Below are 26,101 nucleotides of genomic sequence, written 5' to 3'. Positions count from 1 at the left end.
TCAGCGGCGGTGGAGCGGGGGAGGATGCGGTGGTTCATCGGCGACGGTGGAGCGGGGAAGGGTGCGGGGGGTCGTCGGCGGCGGTGGAGCGGGGGGAGGGTGTAGGGGGTGCTCGGCGGCGAGGGGGATCTGGCGAGGGGGATAGCTATCGAGAGGGAGAGGGATCAAGATCGAGTGTCCTCATGAATATTCAATATTTTTTCATATTTAATATGAAAAAATATCATCAAATTTGAAAAAATATTCATGAATTCAAAAAGTGCCCATGAAATTTAAAAATATTCATGATATCAAAAAGTGCCCGAGAAATGAAGCGGGTGTAGGGGGTGCTACAATTTAAATACAATCGATCTTAGCTAGCTATCTGTTCACAATCTTCTTGCCCTTCTTTTTCGCAAATGGAGTTCTTCTGTGGAACGGACGTCCTTTAGGTAGGGTGGTCCTGCTTCTTCTTGTGGTGTGTGCTGCTACTTCATCGTCGTCGTCATGTTCGATCTTCAGGTCGCCGTACTTGTCGAAGTCTTGCTCATTGGCTACTCCATCCATTCCGGTGATCTTCCTTTTGCCTCTCCTCACGACAACACGACTGGGCTTTGGCGGGTCGGTACTGAAGAAGCATTGGTCCACTTGGGAAGCCAGTACCCATGGCTCATTTTTCACGGTGACGTTTGCGCCCGCGGTCTTGGATTTGGCTTGGGGTATAACCATGGTGGTGAAATGCTGGTCTTCTTTTAGGACGCTCTTGGCCCATCTGACACGGAACATCGGGACCTTCTCTCCAGCGTAGCTCAGCTCCCAGATCTCCTTGATCCTTCCGTAGTATCTGTCCTTGTCGTTGCTGGTGGAGGATTCCATCGTTACCCCGGAGTTCTGATAACCATCACCCTTCATGTCCTTGTTCTCGGTGTAGAATGTGTAGCCGTTGATATCGTACGCCTCATAGGTCATCAGGTTGTGCTCGGCGCCCTGTGACAAGGCGAATATGAGTTGTTCTTCCACGGAAGAATCCTCATGTAAAGGGTACGACACAAGCTTCTGCTTGAACCAACGCGTGAAACATGAGTTGTGCTCTTTCATTATATCTCCGTCCGTCCTCTATTGGCCTCGGTCATTGTACGTCTTCTCAATAAACGTTTTGTGCTCTACCACCCAAGTATCGACCACGTCTATGTGTTGTAGAGCGACTAGGTTTCCTCTTTCAAAGTCAGCAAGTCGACCCTCGAAGTCGACATGCATTTTGCGGCGACCCTCACGGTGGCCCCATCCAGCGAGCCTGCCGAGGTGCCTGTTGACGGGCAGACCAACGGGGTTCTTGATGCCTAGATAATTTGTGCAGTAGGAGATGCACTCTTCGGTCAGAAAGCCCCTGGCTATACTTCCCTCTGGACGTGACATGTTGTGAACGTATCCTTTGATGACACCATTCATCCTTTCGAACGGCATCATGTTGTGCAGGAACGTCGGCACGAGTTGGATGATATCCTCCATGATATGGACCAGCAGATGCACCATAACGTCGAAGAATGCTGGCGGGAAGTACATCTCAAGCTCGCATAGTATCACCACGATCTCTTCCTGTAGCCTTCTGAGTTGCCTCACGCCAATCAACTTCCGAGAGATGACGTCGAAAAAGTTGCATAGGCCAAATAGCATTTCACAGACGTGCGCATCCATGATCCCACGGATTGCAACTGGAAGTATCTGCGTCATCAGCATGTGACAGTCGTGAGACTTCATCCCGCTGAACTTCTGCTTCGCTGGGTCTAGGTATCTGCTTATCTTCCCCGCGTAACTGTAAGGAAGTTTTACTCCTAGGAGGCAGGTGAAAAACTGCTCGATCTCCTCCTGACTTAGAGTGAAGAACGCGGGAGGGTAGTCATTTTCGGTCTTCTTGGCCTTTTTGCCTTTGCGACGACTTTTTGTGTCCTGCTTCGCCTCATCATCATCATCATCATCATCATCATCATCATCATCATCATCATCATCATTAGCATGAAGCTCCTGCCTGATGCCCATTGATTTCAAGTCTGCCCTTGCTTTCGGCCCATCTTTGGTCCTCTCTGGCATGTTGAGCAGGGTACCAAGCAGACTCTCGCACGCGTTCTTCATGATATGCATGACATCAAGGATGTGAGGCACACGGTGGATCTTCCAGTACGGCAAGTCCCAGAAAATAGACCTTGTTTTCCATACCTTCAGCAGCGGCTCTTGCGCCTTTCGCTTCTTTCCCAGCTTTGGCGCCTTTTGCTTCTTTCCCGGCAGTGGGCAGTCTTTCTAATTTTTCAACAGCTCATCTATTTCCTCGGCGCTCCTCGTACACGGGCATTTTCAGGGTTCGGTTTCACCATTGAACAGATCCTTGTGTTTCCACCACGGGTCATCGTCGCGAAGCCACCTTCGATGTCCCATGAACACGGTTTTTGAAGACCCGGGATCTCTATCTAGATGGCGATACGTTGTGTCATCCATGCACCTTACGCATCCAGAAAATTCGTGGACTACCTGCCTCACGAGATATCCGTAACCGAGATAGTCGTGCACCGTCATGAGCAGTGCGGCTCTCATAGGGAAATATTCTTTCTCTGCAGCGTCCCACGTATTGGCTGGCGTTTTCCACAGCATGTCTAGCTCCTCCTTCAGCAGCCCTAGATACAGATTGATGTCGTTCCCTGGTTGTTTCGGCCCTTTAATTAGCATACTCATGTGAATGTACTTCCTCTTCATGCACAACCAGGGGGGAAGGTTGTACATCCACACAAACACAGGCCAGGTGCTATGTGTGCTTCTCTGGCTGCCAAACGGATTGACTCCATCGGTGCTCGCACCCAGCACGATGTTCCTTGGATCCTTCCCAAATTCTGGGTATTCGAAGTTCAACGCTCGCCACTGGCTCGCATCCTTAGGGTGACTCAGCATCTTGTCTTTTTTATTTATCTCCAGATCATTTCCGTCATCTTCCCGCTTCTTCTCCTCCCTATCCGCGTGCCAACGCAGGAGCTTTGCTACCTTAGGGTCCGCGAAATACCGCTACATACGAGGAGTGATCGGAAAGTACCACACTGATTTTCGAGGAGCTTTCTACCTCTTGTATCGAGTGACGCCGCACATCGGACATATGGTAGACTCCGCGTGCTCATCCCGATAAATAATGCAATTGTTCATGCACACATGGTATTTCACGTGCGGTAAATCCAGAGGACACACGATTTTCTTCGCCTCCTCGAAACTGGTCGGGCACTTGTTCCCCTTGGGAAGACGTTCGTGCCAGAATGACATGTTCTCGTCGAAGCATGCGTCGGTCATTTTGTGTTTTACCTTCATCTCCAGAGCCATGAGCGTTACTTTCAGGCGGGTATCCTCGAGCCTGCATCCTTCATATAATGGAGTAACTGCGTCTATCTCTAGTTGATCCAGCTTGGCTTTCTCTCGGGCGGCAGCTCTTGCGTTATCCGTCTGCTTGAGAAGCAACTCTTGAATATGAGGGTCCTGCACCCAGCCTCCATCATCGTCTGCTCCGGCATCTTCATCTTCATGATCTTGCCCTTCGTCTTGATCTTCCTCATCATCATGTACGACATCTTCTACATGATGACTGTGTACAGCATCACCGTCGTGATCATGTCCTGGAGATTCTTCGTCTTCTCGCCCGCCCTCACCGCGGTGGTTGTCTTGTTGCCCTTCCTCATTTCTTGCTCGGCCCCCATGGACGACTTCATAGTCATCTTCATCACCTTGCCACCGATAGCCATCCATGAAACCACCCAAGAGCAGGTGGTCCCGCACCTGCCCGGAATCCGGGTCCGCAATAAGGCTCTTCAGCTTGCATCTTCGACACAGACATCTTATCTCCGTCTCGTTCTTTTGAAGCATCTCGGCCTTCGCAGAGATCAAAAACCTATTCACGATGCCTTCGGTCATCGTGCGGACCATGGTCGCCTGTGGGGTAGAGAAAAATGATATTTTAGAACCAAGAAAAAATTTGGCATGACCTTCCCTAAAAATAGGACCAAAAACAATGCATAGTGCCAAAATTCTCGCCAAAACGGAAATGAATCAACATTCGGCAAAATATTGGCAACTATCGCATTTCAAATACCGGTACCTGCAAACACAAACATATATGCAACACCACAAACATATGCAACATCACAAACATACATAGGTCTAGCTAGGCCACAAAAAGTGCATGTGCACGTTGTTGGAGCGAGCTACGGAGAAAAAAAAGTAGATCTACAACATGAAGATAGATTTCCCCTTACTTACCTATCAAAAAAGGTAATTTCACCACTTAATTTTTATGAATCTATGGTGCAAATGAGGTGAGGAGGAGGAGGCAGCCGAAAGTTTGGAGAAGGAGGTGGAGGGAATGAAGTGGGGAAAGTGAGTCGGCAGGTGTGGCTGTCCAAAATATCTTGTTGGGGTCCCAGATTACTAATGGCACACCAGCAGCAAATGCGCCGTTAGTATGCCTGCTTACTAATGGCGCACCTGCAGGTGGTGCGCCATTAGTAGTTTTGGAAAAAAGTAAAAAAATATATATATACTAATGGCGCAATGTCTGTCTAGTGCGCCATTACTAGTTAGAACTAGTAATGGCGCACTTCGGTCGGATGCGCCATTAGTATGTATGTAAAAATGAAAAAAAAACTTTATTTCTAGTGGCGCACCGTTTTTCTAGTGCGCCATTAGTGTCTTCCACACTAATGGCGCATGACAAACTAGTGCGCCATTAGTATATAGTAGTGGCGCACTACAACCCTGATGCGCCATTAGTCTCAATCCTATCTATAGCCCTTTTCCTAGTAGTGATCAATCCAATGCCTTCCACTCTTGTGCAGCCTGTCAAAGGTCTTCGTTCTCAGGCCTCGCAGCACTTCAGCATTTTGCCCTCTCTGCTTGACCATTGCTTCGCGGGTGAGCAACGGAAGCGAAACATACCTTACTGCCGAGGTCCTGGATATATTGCATGAAGGTGCGGCTTGTGAACTGTGTGCTGTTGTCGGTGATGACCCTGTTGGGCACACCAAAACGTCATACTAGTCCTTTGAAGTACTTGACGGCTGACTGGGCTATAACTTTCCTCACCGCCTCTACCTCTGGCCACTTTGTGAACTTGTCGATTCCGATGTACAAGTACTCAAAGCCCGCGACAGCACGGGGAAAAAGGGCCCAATATGTCGAGCCCCAGACTGAGAAGGTTCAGGGGAGAGGAATGGTTTGAAGGGCTTGAGCTGGTTGATGAAGCTTCTTTGAATGGAACTGACACGCTTCACACTTGGTGACTAGTGTCGTCGCATCCTGGAGGGCAGTGGGCCAGAAGAAGCCTTGCCGAAATGCCTTGTCGGCAAGGGCTCTCGACTCTATGAGGGATCCACATATGCCTCCATGTATCTCTCCCAACAGCTCCAGTCCTTCCTCTCAGGGGATACACTTCAATTTCAGACCATTCGGTCTTTTTCTGTATAGGATGTCATTGACGAACTGATATATGGCAGACCGACGGGCTACTTTCTCCGCTTCTTCCTGTTCCTAAGGAAGTTCCCCTGTTTGGAGGAATCAGACGGTAGGCTGCGCCCATGCTGGAGCCTGGGGCTCGACGGCGAGGACCAAAGCCATTTCTTCTGCCATAGGAGCGGCTGTCTCTATGGCAAGAGCTTGACGCTCTGCTGGAGTTGGTCGTCCTACGGCGGGCTTAGTGTCTCCGTCAACATCTTAGACGGCGGCTCTGGGGAGCTCGGCGGGAAAGTACTTGTCGGGCCCTGATTTCCTTCTCTCGTTCTGCTCTGTTGATGGATCAACGGATGGCTGAGTCAGCTGAAGCATAAAAGTACCTGGTTCCACAGGCAGCTTGAGGACAGCGCGCTTTGACAGGTAATCGGTGATGTCGTTCTCTGCTCGGGGGACGTGTTCTGCCTGTATACCGTCAAAACGCTCTTCCAGTTTTCTCACTTCATCTACGTAGGCCTTCATCAACGGGCTCTCGTAATCTTTGGTGACTTGTTTGACAACAAGTTACGAGTTGCCCCTGACGATGAGTTTCTTGATTCCGAGGTCTACCGCGATCCTAAGACCGGCGAGCAGCCCCTCGTACTCGATAGTATTGTTTGTCGACGTCTCCCTAGGGAAGTGCATTTGGATTACGTACTTGAGGTGCTCTCCGGTGGGCACGACAAGCAGTACGCTAGCCCCGACGCCTTACAAAGGGAAGGCCCCATCAAAGTACATGATCCAGTCGCAACATGCCTCCTTGCCGGGGAGAGCAGTCTCCTGAACTTCTTCATCAGGCGTCGCGGTCCATTCTGCAACGAACTCCGCCAGGACTCTTCTTTGAATTGTCGAAGTACTCTCAAACTTGAGGCCAAAGCTAGACAGCTCCAGTGCCCACTCTACAATCCTTCTAGTTGCGTCTGGATTATGCAATATCCTTTGCAGAGGGAGGCGAGTGACGACAGTGATTTCGTGCGCCTGGAAGTAATGACGTTGCTTCCTCAAGGCCATAAGGAGGTCGAAGAGCAGTTTCTGCACACCGGAGTACCTTGATCTAGCCCCCTGCAGGAGGGAGCTAACAAAGTAGACCGGGTGCTGCATCATCTTCTTCCTCGGCAACACCTTAGCTCGCCGTGTCGTCTCTGCACCAATGGCAGCAGGCTCCGTCGTTGCTATCACTTCGTCCTTAACTTCCCTCTGCACCACTAGTGTGGCGCTGACCACTTGGTTCGTTGCCGCCAAGTACAGGAGCAACAGTTCTTGTGGCTTAGGCGCAACTAGTATGGGCATGGAGGAAAGGTACCTCTTCAAATCTCGCAGTGTTGCTTCGGCCTCTGGGGTCCACTCCATTGGGCCCGCCTTTTTCAAAATTTTGAGAAAGGGAAGGGCACGCTCGGCGGATTTGGAGATGAATCTGCTCATGGCAGCGACGCAGCCGGCGAGCCGACACACATCCTTGACTCGCCTGGGTGCCTCAATCTGCTCTATAGCCTTGATCTTGTCTGGATTGGACTCGATACCATGCTGTGACAAAAGAACCCGAGAAGCTTGCCGGACGGGATGCCAAAGACGCACTTCTCATGGTTCAACTTGAGGTTGATCTTGCGCAGGCTCGCAAATGTCTCTTCTAAGTCTGGTATGAGGGTCGTCCTTTCCTTGGTTTTGACCACTATGTCATCCATATAAGCCTCCATATTCCTATGGAGCTGGGGTTCAAAACCAATTTGGACCGCCCTTGCAAACGTTGAGCCAGCACTCTTCAACCCGAAAGGCATCCGTTTAAAGCAATACGTACCACATGGGGTGATGAACACTGTCTTCTCTTAGTCTTCTCTCGTCATGAAGATCTGATGGTAGCCGGAGTAGGCGTCGAGGAATGATAGCAGATCACACCCAGCCGTGGAGTCAACAATCTGGTCGATGCGCGGCAACAGGAAGGGGTCCTTGGGACAAGCCTTATTGATATCTATGTAATCAATACACAGCCTCCACTTCCCATTTGCTTTGCGCAATGCCACCGGATTGGCCAACATTATCAGATGGAGCACTCCCCTAACCAAACCTACTGCTTCCAGTTTCTGAATCTCCTCCGTAATGAACTCTTGTCGTTCCAAAGCCTGCTTTCTGACCTTTTGCTTGATAGGTCGCGCATGAGGGCAGATAGCAAGGTCGTTCTCAATCACCTCCCTGGGAACGCCGGGGATGTCGGATGCATGCCATGCAAACACATCGACATTCGCCCGCAGGAAGGTGACGAGCACGTCTTCCTATTTGTTGTCAAGGGTGGAGCTTATGGCGAAAGCCCTTCCCGTGCCATCCTCTTTGACAGGCACCTTCTTAGTTTCTGGCGGCATGGCCCTGGATTTCTTATTCCTGTCAGTGGAGCTCTTTGGCACGTCCTCGACGGGAGCACTACACTCCGAAGAGTTGCACTTGCCGGAGTGGGTGCTAGAGGTCTTACCGTTCTTCTTCTTCCCTCCCGGAGCTTCAATGGCAGGAGGAGGTGCCTTAGCGGCTGCGGCTGCTGCAACTGCTTCCTGGTAGAGTTGGTCGGTGCAAATCAGCGCATCCTTCTTGTCAAAGGGGATAGTGATGATCGTCAAAGGCCCGACATCATAAATGTATTGTAGGCGTAGTGTGATGCTGCCATGAACTTGGCCATCGCTGGGCGGCCAAGGATCCTGTTGGAAGGCAAGGGGATCTTGGCGACATCGAACACGATCCTCGCTGTCATGTAGCTTAGATCACTCCCGAATGTCACAGGTAGCGTGACCTTCCCTTTTGGTTGGCTCCTTCCTGGGTTGATCCCCTGAAACGTGCCTGTTTCTTCGAGGTCTCCGTCGGGAATTTGCAGCTTCCTGATCACGGCAGGCGAGATTAAGTTAAGAAAGGCCCCGCCGTCAACTAGCATCTTTGTCACCTTGAGGTTGCGTATTGTTGGTGAAACCAACAACGGCAGGCACCCGACCGCAGTTGTGCGATCAGGGTGATCCTCGGTCTCAAAGATGATAGGCGTGCTGGACCACTTTAGCGGCTTCTGGGCATCGACCGACGGCTCTGCTGCTGTAATTTCACGCGCCCACTGTTTGAGCTGGCGGTGAGAAGTATGCAGCGAGGCGCCACCATCGACGCACATGGCCTTTGTAGCTTTCTGAAACTCTTGGTCACCGGACTCGTCGTCCTCTTCGTGATCGTCATCTTCTTGCTTTTTGCCGCGGCCCCGAGCGGGCCTCTCTTGCTGTTTATCCTTACCGCGGCGGCCTGCTTGGCCGTCACACTTCTTGCCAGACCCCTCGCCACCATCCTGGCCCTTCTCCTTGTCCCCCCTTTAATATTCAGCCTTTTGCTTCTCGGCGAGCAGCTCAACCTGTCGGAAGTTCTGGGGGTCATGGCCTTTGGTGCGATGGATCTTGCAGTATTGCTTGTCGGAGTTCCCTGGCTTCTCGGCAGCCGCCAAGGCCCGGCAGGCGATGCATCTGGCAATCTCCTTGCTGGGGTCGTCTGCCCTTGTTTTCTTTGCGGTGTCGGCGTCATCAGATCCCTCGACGGCAAGCACAGCTTTACCCTTACGCTTCCTATTATGGCGCCGGCTTTTCTTAGTATCCTCGTCTGAAGAGTCGATTTCCACGCCAGCATCTTCGCCGGGGTACTTCCTTCCCTCTTCAGCCTGGGCACATCCGTCGGCAAGAACGTAGAGTTCCGCCACATCCTTCACCTTGTTCATTGCCAACTATTCGCGGATTTTGCGGTTTCATACGTTCTGATGTAACGCATTGATGATGGCGGCAGGATGAACATCTGGGATATTGTATTGTACCCGGCTGAATCTCTGTATGTACTTGAGCAGACTCTCACCTTCCTTCTGGGGGATGACATGCAAATCGGTTGCTTGGCCATGAGCTTGGTGACCTCCCGTAAAGGCGCCAACAAACTCATGGCACAAATCTGACCAAGAAGAAATAGAATCTACTGGCAAGTGCATCAACCATGACATGGCGTTGGGCTTAAGGGCCAATGGAAAGTAATTCGCAAGCACCTTATCGTCGCGGGCCCCAGCAGCTTGCATCGCGATGGTGTAGATGCTGAGGACCTCCGAAGGGTGGGTCTTGCCGTTGTATTTATCGCCAACGTCAGGCTTGAAGGTGCGGTGAGTGGGCCACTGGAACTGCCAGCTCATGGGTAATAGACGGGCAGCCTACCTCGTAAGGTAAACCTCCACGGCTTACTGGTGCCGGGTAGTTCACAGCAGGCCCTGTTCACCTATCTGACTGGTGGCGTGTTTCACGCCGGCGCTCAATCGTAGTTCGAGCGACTTCATGGGCTCGCTCCCGAAGAACTTGGCGTTGGTCGTAGCGGGTCCGTGGGTCGGATGACGCTATGGAGATGTCGTCACACGCGTCGTCGCAGCGGGTCAATGTTCGCGGTAATTGACGGGGAGGAGAGTGTACCATGGCCGCAGCGCCACCAGTCCTCCCGCCACTAGCGTGTGGTGTTCCTCTAGAGCGTCGGCCCGAGGGGCCTCTCGGCCTTGGTTCGTCTTTGTTGGCAACGGCACAAGGCTTCGGATGGTGGCCCTCCATTCGTCGAGCTTCCCCGCAGCGAGAGGGAAGTAGAGGAGCAACTACGCGCTAGGGCCTCTGCTGGTGTCGGCGGTGGCGAAACCTGCACGGATCGTGACGCGCTTCGACTCCTAACCACGTTAGAAGGAGCTGTATCATGGTCCCGCGGTCGCGTGCCGTTTTCGCCAGTGCCTCGGCGAGTGTGCAGGTCTTCTGCGTCCTGTGAGTGACATTCGGGACTCTTCCCATGGCGGCGACAAGGGTCTTCGGTGTGATGACGCCGTTCGTCGCGCGCGGCCTGAGAGGAATGCGCTGTGGCACCGGCGTGGGTGTCTTTGAGGCCACCGCATCGCCTTTAGGCAGTGCGACGGCGCCTTTGGAAGGCCCCGCGCCGCCTGCGGAGGGCCTGGCTCCTTCTTTGGATGTGGTGACATGCGGCCCATTGCCAGGCACACGAACATCGCCGCCTTCCAAGCTCCCGCTGCTGGGGTGGTGTTAGTGCTCGCGAGCCGCGCCCCGGGTCCTTTCCGCGACCGGTCCGCTGCTCTCTCATGTCGGGACAGGCCGTTTGGCTCCCGACGAGCCGACCACCACCGTCATCTTCTTCTTGGGCACCATGGCGATGAAGAGCCGCTAACTTTACTGCCAAAGCCGATTCTCACAACTGCGCCCGCTACCTGGCGTGCCAAAGATGTCGGTGGAAACGACACCTATGGGATCACAAGAATCCCTACTACGGTTGGCGGGGCGCGGGGTTGAGAGAAGAGCGGATCTAACAGAGAGCACGCGGTTCGTTTATCCAGGTTCGGGTGGCGAGGATGCGTAAAACCCTAGTCCTGCTTTGGTGGATGTATTCTGAGTTCTTGAGCTAGCTACGGGATGCAACGAGCTGCAAAAAGCCGAATCCTTCTCCTGGTCACCTCGGGCCTCCTTTTATAGGAAAAGGGGTCGCCACAGTGGCATACAAGAGGTGGAAAGGGTACAGTGTCGTGAGGTTATCTCTCGTATTATAGGACAAGATGCATTTAATGCATCGCTTAGGTGTCCTCTTGCTTTATCGGGGTTGGGAACGTAGCCCGTCCCGTCCGTTGCCGCCTTGCCTTGCTTTGACACGCGCCCTGGCCAGCGGTGCGGGTGGCGCCATGTAGGCAGGCAGGCAGCTGAGGTGGCGCGGTGGTAGGGCCTTCACGAAGATCTGCATGCCACTACGCAGGTGCTTGCTTAGTTGGCATACAGGCCAATCATCGCCACGCAGGTCCGTACCCAGCTGGTCGGGCTGGCAGCTACTTGGGGACGGTCGGTGGGATCTTGGTTGATGCGGGCATAGCAGTGGCCCTGTTGACGTCCTTGGCAAGGGCCTTGCCGGGGGCCCGGCAAGGGCCTTGCCGTGGCGCTTGTCGTCGTCCCCGGCAAGGCGCCTGCCGGGGGCCTTGTGGATCTCCTTGGCTAGAATCCTCCAAGGGTCGTCGTCTTTTGGTCCTCATCTGGTCTTGTATTTTTATGATCTTGACGAAGATCTGTATGCCACCAAGGAGGTGTCTCTCGAGCCATTGCCTCAACGTAGTAGACTATGCTAGAGGTTGTGGGCTCAAGGGTGACTCGCTCTGTTGGTGTGGGGCGAGCTGCCCTGGCAAGGGTTTTGCCGAGGCTGCTGAAGCTGCCCCCGGCAAGGGTCTTACTGGTTGACCCTGCTTCGTCCCTCCGCTTCTTGTGGTTTTGGCCTTGGCATTGGCCACCTTGCGCTCTGGTCTTACCTTGGCTCACCTCCCTTGCTCTGCTTGGTGCGACCGTGGGCGCGGCTCTGACTGCCCGTGCACAGGTATAGGGGTACAAAAGTGCACCCCCTTTTTGTACACCGATAATAAGTACTTCAACGAACATGGGTACATTGACGAATTCTTGGGGCCTCCTTCTCAAGAACCCAACCCTGCAAAAGACGATCGCGTTCTAGCTGGTACCACGGAGAAACCCAATTGCAACAGGCGTCGTCTGGCATTCAGTTCTCAGGAGATGCCTCCAGCTGCCGCCTTCACCGAGCCTCAGATAGCCGAGGTGTGAAATATTATCAGCCCCAACACACTCAAGAAGGCGGTCTGTGAGGAGAACACGATCCCATTACGGCAGAAGAAGAAGGGACGGAAAAGAAAGAGTAACAAGGGTGCGATCCAGCCGGCACCGAGTACAATCCGTGCTCAGGACGGGCCACCTTCACCTAAGGATATCTCGAGGAGGGTGCATGTGGCTGGTAGGCCGATGCTACCGACTAATATGCTCAATGCTGCAACCGGTGCTATGCGGAGTCTGCATGACAATGTTCTTTTTTGGAGAAGCGGCGTCTCCGAGAGAATTATGTGGCATACCCGGTTTTCATGGCCAAGGTGCCAGAAGGCAAGGGCTTTGTGGATAGCGCCATCGGGGGTTTGATCGTCCTGTGGTTTGATGACATCTTCGCTATGTTTAACCTTCATCCGCTGCACTACGCCTTCGTTCAGCTATTTTCGCTGAGTATGGAGATGCAGATCATTAGAGACCAGACCCCAGACATCGTGATAGTCGACCCCTTCTACATGCGTGCCAAGATCTTGGGCAGTGCTGGGGACCGGCAAGTCGCGAGTTCATACCTTTAAGGCGTCATTCTAGCAAACCCAGATAAGGATAACTTCCTCGTGCCTTACTTTCCCGAGTAAGTCATCCCCTCACCGCCCCGTAACATATGATTTCTTAGATTTCGATCGTTCTTTTTTTCTAACATTCCGTGTTTTGTGCAGTGACACACATTGCACACTAATCCTCTTAAGCCCGAAATATTCCATGGCCACGTATTTTGACTCAAACCGTCAGCCGAAGAAAGACTACACAAATATCAAGAAAGTTCTTGATGATGCTCTCCCCGGCTATGCCAAATCTAGAGGCACCTTCAGCAGGCCAATTCATAGGTATGGCAAGCACGTGTTCACCCACAATACGATGTTCCCCTGCGTCAAGCAGCCGCCTGGAGGTCAGAAGGATGCCTACTACGCCCTCCATCACATGTGGGCGATCATACGGGACCATAATCACCTTCTGCTACCAAATACTCTCAAAGATTGGGCCGCACGCTTGTCGGCAATCCAGGACGCGGACATCAGACAAGAATTCTTTTGCATCCAGTCGGAGTTTTCGGAAATCATCCATCAAGATGTCCTTTGTACCTCGGGGCAGTTCTACCTCAGATATCAACTGTCCAACAATGAGATAGAAACAATGCTACAAATGCAGGCTGACAATGCCCACAATTTCATGACCATCACGACAGACGGCGGCTTCATCCATGCTCCGGTCCCTGAGTCAAGTCGAAAGTAGTGATGCTATGTAGTTCTAAAATATTGATTTGGACAGTCGCTCAACTTATATGTAATCAATGCTATTTATTAGTAGGACCATGAATCGTGCTATTAATGTCTTGCTTTTCTCTTCCGATACTTTTGTTGCATACTTATATATTGCTTATGTATTGTCTGTGAATTGATACTAACGTTTTGTTTGGCTAGTGCATAGAGATGTCGTCATATGTCGTGTACAAGGGTAAGGTTCCCGGGGTCGACGACGACTAGGAGGAGTGTCGGAGACAGGTTCACCATTTCAGCGGTAACAGTTACAAAGGGTACACCACTAGGGCAGAGGCGGAAGCTAGATACATGCGCTATCTAGCGGGAGAGAGGAGGGAGCAGAGGAGGAACCGGATGAAGACCAGTTTCATCGCGATGATGCTCATCGTGATGACCATAGCTCTCTTCTATGTGATGGTAGTTTAGATAATTGATATCGACTTGTAATGTGAAGACAAACTCGCTACTCGCAGTCTCGAGACTTGTAATGTTCTAACTTTGTTCAGTATTTTGAATTCTGAGACTAGCTAATATGATGAATTGTATTCGGAGACTAATCTTCTATTGTATTCGATGAATCTGATGTTTATAAGTTTTGTTGTCTATATTCTGTGCAGTAATATATTTTGTAACCTTTGGAAATATCAAAAAAGAAAAAAAATCCAAATATTCATACTAGTGGCACACCATACAGCACATTAGTGGCGCACTGCTATAAAAATACTAGTGCCAGATTATCTGTTAGTGCGCCATTAGTAACTGAGAGCACAAGGTAAATATGGCCCCCTGGGACGCTTAGTAATGGCGCACCAGGGGACATACTAATGGCGCACTACCTGGTGCGCCACTACTATCTGGTATACTAATGGCGCACCAAGGGGTGCGCCATTTGTATTAGTTACTAATGGCGTGATGATAGTGGCGCACCTGTAGTGCGCCATTAATGGCCAAAACAGGTGTGCCACTATAACAGGCCTTTTCCTAGTAGTGTCCATAGCCCGTTGATACGCCTAGTTGATGTGAGACTATCTTCTCCCTTTTTTTCTTCTCCACAACCACCATATTCTATTCCACATATAGTGCTATGTCCATGGCTCACACCCATGTATTGCATGAAAGTTGAAAGAGTTCGAAATTCTAAAGTATGAAACAATTGCTTGGCTGAAACCGGGGTTGTGCATGATCTGAGTATTTTGTGTGACGAAGATGGAGCATAACCAAACTATATGACTTTGTAGGGATGAACTATCTTTGGCCATGTTATTTTGAGAAGGAATAATTGCTTAGTTAGTATGCTTGAAGTATTATTACTTTTATATCAATATTAAACCATTATCTTGAATCTTTTGGATTTGAATATTCATACCACAATTAAGAGGATTACATTAAAAACCATGCCAAGTAGCATTCCATATCAAAAATTCTATTTTTATCATTTACCTACTCGAGGACGAGCAGGAATTAAGCTTGGGGATGCTTGATACGTCTCCAACGTATCTATAATTTTTTATTGTTCCATGTTATATTATATTCTATCTTGGATGTTTATTGGGCTTTATTATGCACTTTTATATTATTTTTGGGACTAACCTATTAACCGGAGGCCCAGCCCAAATTGTTGTTTTTTGCCCATTTCAGTGTTTCGCAGAAAAAGAATATCAAACGGAGTCTAAAAAGAATAAAACCTTCAGGAACGTGATTTTCGGAACAAACGTGATCCAGAGGACTTGGAGTATACGCAAAGCAACAAACGAGGAAGGCACGAGGTAGGGGGGCGCGCCTACCCCCCTAGGTGCGCCCTCCACCCTCGTGGGCCCCTTGTTGCTCCACCAAAGTACTTCTTCCTCCTATATATACCTACGTACCCGGAAAACATCAAAGCAAGAGCCAAAACCCTATTTCCACCGCCGCAGCCTTCTATACCCGTGAGATCCCATCTTGGAGCCTTCTCCGGCCACTACTAGGAAAAGGCCTACTAATGGCGCACCAGTTTTGCCTACTAATGGCGCACTACTGGTGCGCCAGTAGTACCACGCCACTAGTATTTTTTACTAATGGCGCACCACAGGTGCGCCATTAGTATACCAGATACTAATGGCGCACCTCTGATGCGCCACTACTAACCCTTAGGTGCTCCACTAGTATTCCCTCTGGGTGCGCCACTAATAGCCTTATAGGTGCGCCACTATTAATAAAGTAAGGTGCGCCACTAATAAGGGCTGACATGCGCCACTAGTAATGTGTTTGGAAAACAAAAAAATCCAAATTTACAGAAACAACCTATAAGGAAAAATAATTTAAAAACAAAAAATGAAATAGAATCATAATTTTTATTATAGTAAGAATATTACAATGTCTTTACAAGTATCCAATAAAAGAAAAATTACAAGGAAATAAAAGAAAATTCTAAAACTAATCTTCTAGTAATCTTTTCTTCCTTTTCCTTACTTTATCCCTGCAAAGAATGATAGAAATATTTGAGAATGAACATTGCGGAGAAGTGAAATTGAGCAATTATTTGGATCCGACATCGAAGATCTAAGATACCTTGAATCATAGACATGGGTCATTTCATGAAGCCAAGAGTCTATGCCATTCAGGATGCATAGTTCCCTGTCAGAAGAACTTAATTATTCAGTAAACACAGTCCTAAGCTTTTTACATGAGACAAAACATAAGGTACATGCTTGACCGGTTGACCTAAGCTACGGCCACGCTAATCCTGCTAACAACACACATGCAACTAGCTAAGTGTTAACCAACATTGTACAAAATACAGTAATTCACCGTTTTGATAACTCACTTAACATTGTACAAGTTGAGGTAACTGAAGATAAAATGGAGCTTATGGAAACAATATTCAGAGAGTAGGAGAATAGATCCTAAATTAAAAGGATCCACTAAGTTGTGCCATTGCTACATACAGGACCTGCAGGCGCGGGTGTGACATGCCATGCCATCCAGCAACGCCGGACATGTCGACCCACAAGTTGATTAAACAAAAACATGGAAAACCAGCAAGTTGAATATGCATGCATCTTACCTCCCTCAGTTGCTTCCAGTCAGTCACTCGCGATCAAGATGTCCCTTCCTCCTTCCATGGAGAAATGGATCTTTCTTTATTTATTAATTTCTTTGTTGACAACCTTCAATCCCTGATTAGATTAGTAAAGGAAGCAGGTCAGTAGGGGGGTCTGAGTAGGAACGACAAGACGAAGTGCTATAGTTTATCAACATGGTCTGCTCTCAAAATCAATTTGGAATTCTCCAAGTATATTACTAAAATAAAGCTTCATACTGCCACAAGTAAATTTCCAAGTACTACAAATTATAGTGAGTGATTCAGATAAAAAAAGAATTTACTGGAAGATGGCATTGGTTGATGACTTTGCTCTGTGCCAGCCAACTTTGAAAACATAGTAAGTGTACCTATACATACATAGGAAACAGGTCGTGCATCCACCAAGAAAAGGAAACTAATCAAAATCAATACAGATCGTCTTTGTTTTTAAAACTGAAATCAATACAGATGGCAGCTAGTACAGATTGTCGCGAGAACACCAGAGGCAAACTGAAACACATGCGAGAACTCTTGTTGCGAGAACGCCGTCGAGGGTGGGCGTCTTGAGGAAGAACTCGGAATGGCGCTAGTGATGCCCTGCGAGTCGTTCGACCACTCAAACGTGACCTGGAAAAACTGACTCTCCTGCCATCGTTGATTGCATCTCCCTTTTGGAAATATAAAAACTGTATAAATTACAAATATTGGCTCCGGCAAGAAAAGAAAAGGAACCAAATCTGCACTACTTGTTCTTTTATTTTGGATTGAAATCAACAATACAGATTGCAGGGACAAGGCCAAGAGGAAAACTGAAACGCACGCGGTGTAGGGAAGGAGACGGCGTGGTGAGTTCAGAGATGCAGGGCGGGGGTGAGAGGAAGGGAGAGGAGGCGACTGCTTACGGGGGTTGGGTGCGGTGGCGCTGACGAGATGGAAGGAGACGCCATCGTCCTTGGCCGTCGAGGATCTTGTGGACGCCGTTGAGGACGGATGAGTTGAAGTCGCCGAGGTCGAGCACGCCGCTCTTGACCAGCACCGCCGTGCCGCGGATCTTGCCCTCCTTCCACGCCTGCTTGTTCTTCCCCATCAGCCCATGCAGCAACAGCATCTCCACCTCCTCTCCCCTCCTCTCCGGTTGTGGGGGCGCTGAAGTCGCCTTGGCCTGCTGCCTACGTTTTGGTCTTGGACGAGAGAGGTCCTGAGCTCGGTCGACATGGCTGCAGGCGCGAGGAGGGAGGGAGGGACGGAGAGCTGTGGAGGTGGAGGGCGGCTAGGTGGGGTGGAAGGAGTAGGACACGGTGGCGGTGGTTGCCGCGGCCTGTGGATCTGAGGCCTCGCTCCCTCGTAGGAAGAGACGGAGAGGGGAGAGGGTGGGGGCGCCGGCGACGGGATGCAGGGCGGGGCGGGAGGTCGATGGTGAGGCTAGAGGAGACGAGAACACCGGTGGGGATGGGGATAGGAGGTGCACGGCGGCGGCGGCGGGTTTGGAGGGGATCGATTTGAGGGGAGAGGAGGAGGAAGCGTTGTGTTCTGTTGTGTTGCTTTGGTTGGATTGGATTCTCTCGAATCAGGGTCGGTCGGTGCAGCACATAGCAAAGGCACACCGCGGGAGTGGTGCGCCATTACTAGTTTCAACACCATAGTAATGGCGCACCACTCCCACGGTGCGCCATTAGTAGTTTTGAAAAAATTTAAAAAAATTCTTACTAATGGCGCACCATGGGATGTGGTGCGCCATTAGTATTTGCACACTAATGGTGCACCAACACATGGTGCGCCATTAGTATTTAGTAATGGCGCACCACATGTACAGTGCGCCATTAGTGTCCATCCCATCTATAGCCCTTTTCCTAGTAGTGGGCGCTCCGGCGGAGGGGGCATTGATCATGGAGGGCTTCTACATCAACACCATAGCCTCTCCGATGAAGTGTGAGTAGTTTACCTCAGACCTTTGAGTCCATAGTTATTAGCTAGATGGCTTCTTCTCTCTTTTTGGATCTCAATACAATGTTCTCCCCCTCTCTTGTGGAGATCTATTCGATGTAATCTTCTTTTGCGGTGTGTTTGTTGAGATCCGATGAATTGTGGGTTTATGATCAAGATTATCTATGAACAATATTTGAATCTCCTCTGAATTCTTTTATGTATGATTGGTTATCTTTGCAAGTCTCTTAGAATTATCAGTTTGGTTTGGCCTACTAGATTGATCTTTCTTGCAATGGGAGAAGTGCTTAGCTTTGGGTTCAATCTTGCGGTGTCCTTTCCCAGAGACAGTAGGGGCAGCAAGGCACATATTTTATTGTTGCCAGCGAGGATAAAAAGATGGGGTTTATATCATATTGCTTGAGTTTATCCCTCTACATCATGTCATATTTCTTAATGCGTTACTCTGTTCTTCATGAACTTAATACTCTAGCTGCATGCTGGATAGCGGTCGATGTGTGGAGTAATAGTAGTAGATGTAGGCAGGAGTCGGTCTACTTGTCGCGGACATGATGCCTATATACATGATCATACCTAGATATTCTCACAACTATGCTCAATTCTATCAATTGCTCGACAGTAATTTGTTTACCCATCGCAATACTTATGCTATCTTGAGAGAAGCCACTAGTGAAACCTATGGCCCCCGGGTCTTCCATCATATTGAAATAACGTAGAAATTTTCTGGAAAGCATAAAGGAGTACTTGAAAGGAGTTTTTAAAAGAAAGACCTCGGTGAAGATGCTTACATATTGAGCATCAAGATTTATAGAGATAGATCAAGATGCTTGATAAGTTTTTTCAATGAGTACATACCTTGACAAGATGTTTGAAGTAGTTCAAAATGGAACAGTAAAAGAAAGAGTTCTTGCCTGTGTTACAAGGTGTGAAGTAAGACTCAAAGCCCTACCATGGCAGAAGATAGAAAGAGAATGAAAGTCATTCCGTATGCCTCAGCCATAAGTTCTATAAAGTATGCCATGCTGTGTACCAGATCTATTGTATACCCAACACTGAGTTTGGCAAGGGAGTACAATAGTGATCTAGGAGTAGATCACTAAACAGTTATCCTTAGTGGAATAAGGATATATTTCTCTACTATGGAGGTGACAAAAGGTTCGTCGTAAAGGGTTACGTCGATGCAAGTTTTGACACTGATCCAGATGACTCTAAGTCTCAATCTGGATACATACTAAAAGTGGGAGCAATTAGATAAAGTAGCTCCGTGCAGAGCATTGTAGACATAGAAATTTGCAAAATACATACGGATCTAAAATTGGCAGACCCGTTGATTAAACTTCTCTCATAAGCAAACATGATCACACCTTAGTACTCTTTGGGTGTTAATCACATGGCGATGTGAACTAGATTACTGACTCTAGTAAACCCTTTGAGTGTGGGCCACATGGCAATGTGAACTATTGATATTAATCACATAGTGATATAAACTATTGGGGTTAAATCACATGGCGATGTGAACTAGATTATTTATTCTAGTGCAAATGGGAGACTAAAGGAAATATGCCCTAGAGGCAATAATAAATTTATTATTTATTTCCTTATTTCATGATAAATGTTTATTATTCATGCTAGAATTGTATTAACCGGAAACATAATACATGTGTGCATACATAGACAAACAGAGTGTCACTAGTATGCCTCTACTTGACTAGCTCGTTGAATCAAAGATGGTTAAGTTTCCTAGCCATAGACTTGAGTTGTTATTTGATTAATGAGATCACATCATTAGAGAATGATGTGATTGACTTGACCCATTCCGTTAGCTTAGCATTCGATCGTTTAGTATATTGCTATTGCTTTCTTCATGACTTATACATGTTCCTATTACTTTGAGATTATGCAACTCCCGAATACCGGAGGAACACTTTGTGCGCTACCAAATGTCACAACGTAACTGGGTGGTTATAAATGGTGCTCTACAGGTGTCTCCGATGGTACTTGTTGAGTTGGCATAGATCAAGATTAGGATTTGTCACCCCGATTGTCGGAGAGGTATCTCTGGCCCTCTCAGTAATGCACATCACTATAAGCCTTGCAAGCAATGGAACTAATGAGTTAGTTGCGGGATGATGTATTACGGAACGAGTAAAGAGACTTGCCGGTAACGAGATTGAATTAGGTCTTGAGATACCGACGATCGAATCTCGGGCAAATAACATACCGATGACAAAAGGAACAACGTATGTTGTTATGCGGTTTGACCGATAAAGATCTTTGTAGAATATGTAGGAGCCAATATGACCATCCAGGTTCTGCTATTGGTTATTGACCGGAGACGTGTCTCGGTTATGTCTACATAGTTCTCGAACCCGTAGGGTCCGCACGCTTAACGTTCGGTGACGATCGGTATTATGAGTTTATGTGTTTTGACGCACTGAAGGTAGTTCGGAGTCTCGGATGAGATTGGGGACATGATGAGGAGTCTCAAAATGGTCGAGACGTAAAAATCGATATATTGGAAGGCTATATTCGGACATCGAAAAGGTTCCGAGTGATTCGGGTATTTTTCGTAGTACTGAGGAGTTACGGGAAGTCGTTCAGGGAGTCAATGGGCCTTAATGGACCTTAGTGGGAAGGAGAGACAACAATCAGGAGGTGGCACGCGCCCCTCCCAAGCCCAGTCCGAATTGGACAAAGGGTTTGGGGCGCGGCCCCCCTCTCCCTTCCTTCTCCCCTCCCCCCTCTTTCCCTCTTCTCCTAGTTGGACTAGGAATGGAGGAAACCTACTCCTACTAGGAGTAGAAATCCTACTCCCTTGGCGCGCCCCTCCTAGGGCCGGCCTCCTCCTCCCTCCATCCTTTATATACGTGGGGAGGGGGCACCCCATAGACACACAAGTTGATCATTGATCTCTCTTAGCCGTGGGCGGTGCCCCCCTCCACCATAATCCACCTCGGACATATCATAGCGGTGCTTAGGAGAAGCCATGCATCGGTAACTTCATCAACACCTTCATCACGTCGTTGTGCTGACGAAGCTCTCCCTCGAAGCTCTACTGGATCGTGAGTTCGCGGGACGTCACCGAGCTGAACGTGTGCTGAACACAGAGATGTCGTACGTTTGGTACCGAGGATCGGTCAATCGTGAAGACGTACGACTACATCAACTGTGTTTTCATAACGCTTCCGCTTACGGTCTATGAGGGTACGTAGACAACACTCTCCCCTCTCGTTGCTATGCATCACCATGATCTTGCGTGTGCATAGGATTTTTTTTGAAATTACTACTTTCCCCAACAAATCTGTAGTCCCTGTTTCGAGTTGCAAATATTAGCAACAGAACCAGTATCAAATACCCAGGTACTACTTCTCAGCATTACTAAGGTACACATCAATAACATGTATATCACATATACCTTTGTTCACCTTGCCATCCTTCTTATCCGCCAAATACTTGGGGCAGTTCCGGTTCCAGTGACCAGTCCTTTTGAAGTAGAAGCACTCAGTCTCAGGCTTAGGTCCAGACTTGGGCTTCTTCACTTTAGCAGCAACTTGCTTGCCATTCTTCTTGAAGTTCACCTTCTTCCCTTTACCCTTTTTTCTTGAAACTGGTGGTCTTGTTGACCATCAACACTTGATGCTCCTTCTTGATTTCTACCTCTGCAGCCTTTAGCATGGCAAAGAGCTCAGGAATTGTCTTATCCATCCCTTGCATATTACAGTTCATCACGAAGCTCTTCTAGCTTGGTGGTAGTGATTGAAGAATTCTGTCAATGACACTATCATTAGGAAGATTAACTCCCAGTTGAATCAAGTGATTGTTATTCCCAGACATTTTGAGTATATGCTCACTGACAGAACTATTCTCCTCCATCTTGCAGCTGTAGAATTTATTGGAGACTTCATATCTCTCAATCCAAACATTTACTTGAAATATTAACTTCAACTCCTGGAACATCTCATATGCTCCATGACGTTCAAAACGTCGTTGATGTCCCGGTTCTAAGCCGTAAAGCATGGCACACTAAACTATCGAGTAGTCATCAGCTTTGCTCTGCCAGACGTTCATAACATCTGGAGTTGCTACTGCAGCGGGTTTGGCACCTAGCGGCGCTTACAGGACATAATTCTTCTGTGCAGCAATGAGGATAATCCTCAAGTTACGGACCCAGTCTGTGTAGTTGCTACCATCATCTTTCAACTTAGCTTTCTCTAGGAATACATTAAAATTCAACGGAACAACAGCACGTGCCATCTATCTACAACAACGTAGACATGCAAAATACTATCAGGTACTATGTTCATGATAAATTAAACTTCAATTAATCAAATTACTTAAGAACTCCCACTAAGATAGACATCCCTCTAATCATCTAAGTGATCACGTGAAACATATCAACTAAACCATGTCCGATCATCACGTGAGATGGAGTAGTTTTCAATGGTGAACATAATTATGTTGATCATATCTACTATATGATTCACGCTTGACCTTTGGGTCTCAGTGTTCCGAGGCCATATCTGCATATGCTAGGCTCGTCAAGTTTAACCCGAGTATTCTGCGTGTGCAAACTTGGCTTGCACCCGTTGTATGTGAACGTAGAGCTTATCACACCCGCTCATCACGTGGTGTCTCGGCACGACGAACTTTCGTAACGGTGCATACTCACGGAGAACACTTGTACCTTGAAATTTAGTGAGAGATCATCTTATAATTCTACCATCGAACTAACCAAAATAAGTTGCATAAAGGATAAACATCACATGCAATCAGTATAAGTGATATGATATGGCCATCATCATCTTGTGCCATTGATCTCCATCTCCAAAGCACCGTCATGATCACCATCGTCACCGGCGCGACACCTTGATCTCCATCGTAGCATCGATGTCGTCTCGCCAACTATTGCTTCTACGACTATCGCAACGCTTAGTGATAAAGTAAAGCAATTACATGGCGATTGCATTTCACACAATAAAGCGACAACCATGTGGCTCCTGCCAGTTGCCGATAACTCCATTACAAAACATGATCATCTCATACAATAAAATTTAGCATCATGTATTGACCATATCACATCACAGCATGCCCTGCAAAAACAAGTTAGACGTCCTCTACTTTGTTGTTGCAAGTTTTACGTGGCTGCTATGGGCTGAGCAAGAACCGTTCTTACCTACGCATCAAAACCACAACAATTTTTCATCAAGTATGTGTTGTTTTAACCTTCAACAAGGACCGGGCGTAGCCACACTCGATTCAACCAAAGTTGGAGAAACTGACACCCGCTAGCCACCTGTGTGTGAAGCACGTCGGTAGAACCTGTCTCGTGTAAGCGTATGCGTAATGTCAGTCTGGGCCGCTTCATCCAATAATACCGCCGAATCAAAGTATGACATGATGTTAAGCAGTATGAATATTATCACCCACAACTCACTTGTGTTCTACTCGTGCATATAACATCTACGCATAAACCTGGCTCGGATGCCACTATTGGGGAACGCAGTAATTTTGAAAACATCCTACGCACACGCAAGATCATGGTGATGCATAGCAACGAGAGGGGAGAGTGTAGTCCACGTACCCTCGTAGACCGTAAGCGGAAGCGTTATGACAACGTGGTTGATGTAGTCGTACGTCTTCACGATCCGACCTATCCTAGTATCGAAAGTATGGCACCTCCGCGATCTACACACGTTCGGATCGGTGACGTCCCACGAACTCTTGATCCAGCTGAGTGTCGAGGGAGAGCTACCAGAGCAGGGCTTCGCCTAAGCAGTGCAATGATATTCCTGAGGTGGATTATAGTGGAGGGGGCACCGCACACGGCTAAGACAATGTCTGTTTTTGTGTTCTAGGGTGCCCCCTTCCTAGTAGGAGTAGTCCTCCCCCTTTCCTAGTCGGCCCTTGGGGCGCGCCAAGGAGGGGGAGGAGTCCTCCTCCTAGTAGGAGTAGGACTCCCCCTTTCCTAGTCCAACTAGGAGGACGAAGGGGGAAGGAAGGAGAGGGAGAGAGGGAGGGAAAGAGGGGGCGCCCACCCCCCTCCTTGTCCAATTCGGACTCCTCAAGGGGGAGCGCGCGGCCAGCCCTATGGCCCCCTCCTCTCTCTCTCACAAGGCCCATGTTGTCCCATTAGTCCCCCCGGGGGTTCCGATAACCCCCCATCACTCCGATAATTATCCGGTGACCCCCGAAACTCATCCGGTGTCCGAATATAGTCATCCAATATATCTATCTTTATGTCTTGACCATTTCGAGACTCATCGTCATGTCCGCGATCACATCCGGGGCTCCAAACTATCTTCTGTACATCAAAACACATAAACTCATAATACCGATCGTCGCCGAACGTTAAGCGTGCGGACCCTACGGGTTCGAGAACTATGTAGACATGACCGAGACACATCTCCGGTCAATAACCAATAGCAGAACCTGGATCTTCATATTGGCTCCCACATATTCTACGAAGACCTTTATCGGTAAAATGGCATAACGATATACGTTGTTCGCTTTGTCATCGGTATGTTACTTGCCCGAGATTCGATCGTCGGTATCTCAATACCTAGTTCAATCTCGTTACCGGCAAGTCTCTTTACTCATTCCGTAATGCATCATCCCGCAACTAACTCATTATTCACATTACATGCAAGTCTTATAATGATGTGCATTACCGAGAGGGCCCAGAGATACCTCTCCGTCAAACGGAGTGACAAATCCTAATCTCGATCTATACCAACTCAACAAGTTCCATTGGAGACACCTGTAGAGCACCTTTATAATCTCCCAGTTACGTTGTGACGTTTGGTAGCACACTAAGTGTTCCTCCGGTATTCGGGAGTTGCATAATCTCATAGCCATAGGAACATGTATAAGTCATGAAGAAAGCAATAGCAATATACTAAACGATCAAGTGCTAAGCTAACGGAGTGGGTCAAGTCAATCACATCATTCTCTAATGATGTGATCCCGTTAATAAAATGGCAACTCATGTCTATGGCTAGGAAACTTAACCATCTTTGATTCAACGAGCTAGTCAAGTAGAGGCATGCCAGTGACACTCTGTTTGTCTATGTATTCACACATGTACTAAGTTTCCGGTTAATACAGTTCTAGCATCAATAATAAACATTTATCCTGATATAAGGAAATATAAATAACAACTTTATTATTGCCTCCAGGGCATAGTTCCTTCACCCAAGTGGATTGACACTATCGTCAATGCAAGGAGAAGTGGGGCTGGGTGCGTCGTGCCATGGCCAATAGTGACAATGGCCTTGACAGAACCACTTTCACATTCACACTTTCTGAGTCAGAAAAGCAAAGACTCAATGTAAGTTCTTAGTAGTTTTTTTCTCTTATTTATATCATGGTCTGATCTAAAAATGAGTGGATAGCTGCTATTGTCTATATATATATATATATATGTATGCTTCATATTCACTGTCTCTTGTTGTGTTTTTTTATACCTGCAGCTTCTCTCATGTTTTGTGTTCATTACATCATTATTTTACTCTTTTTACCTTACCTTGTGTGCATAAAACTGCAGCCAATTATCTTACCAGACCCATTAGTTTCTTTCAATTGGAAGAGTTATTCTCGGATCAATCTCATGCTGATGGCTCACTCGCAGTTGACCAAACCACTGTCAATGTGGATGATGGTAGTGATGACAGCGAGGATGTGAG

This window comes from Triticum dicoccoides, chromosome 2B, assembly GCF_002162155.2.
Source record: "Triticum dicoccoides isolate Atlit2015 ecotype Zavitan chromosome 2B, WEW_v2.0, whole genome shotgun sequence".
Lineage (NCBI taxonomy): Eukaryota > Viridiplantae > Streptophyta > Magnoliopsida > Poales > Poaceae > Triticum > Triticum dicoccoides.
Note: the sequence above shows the minus strand (reverse complement) of the source record.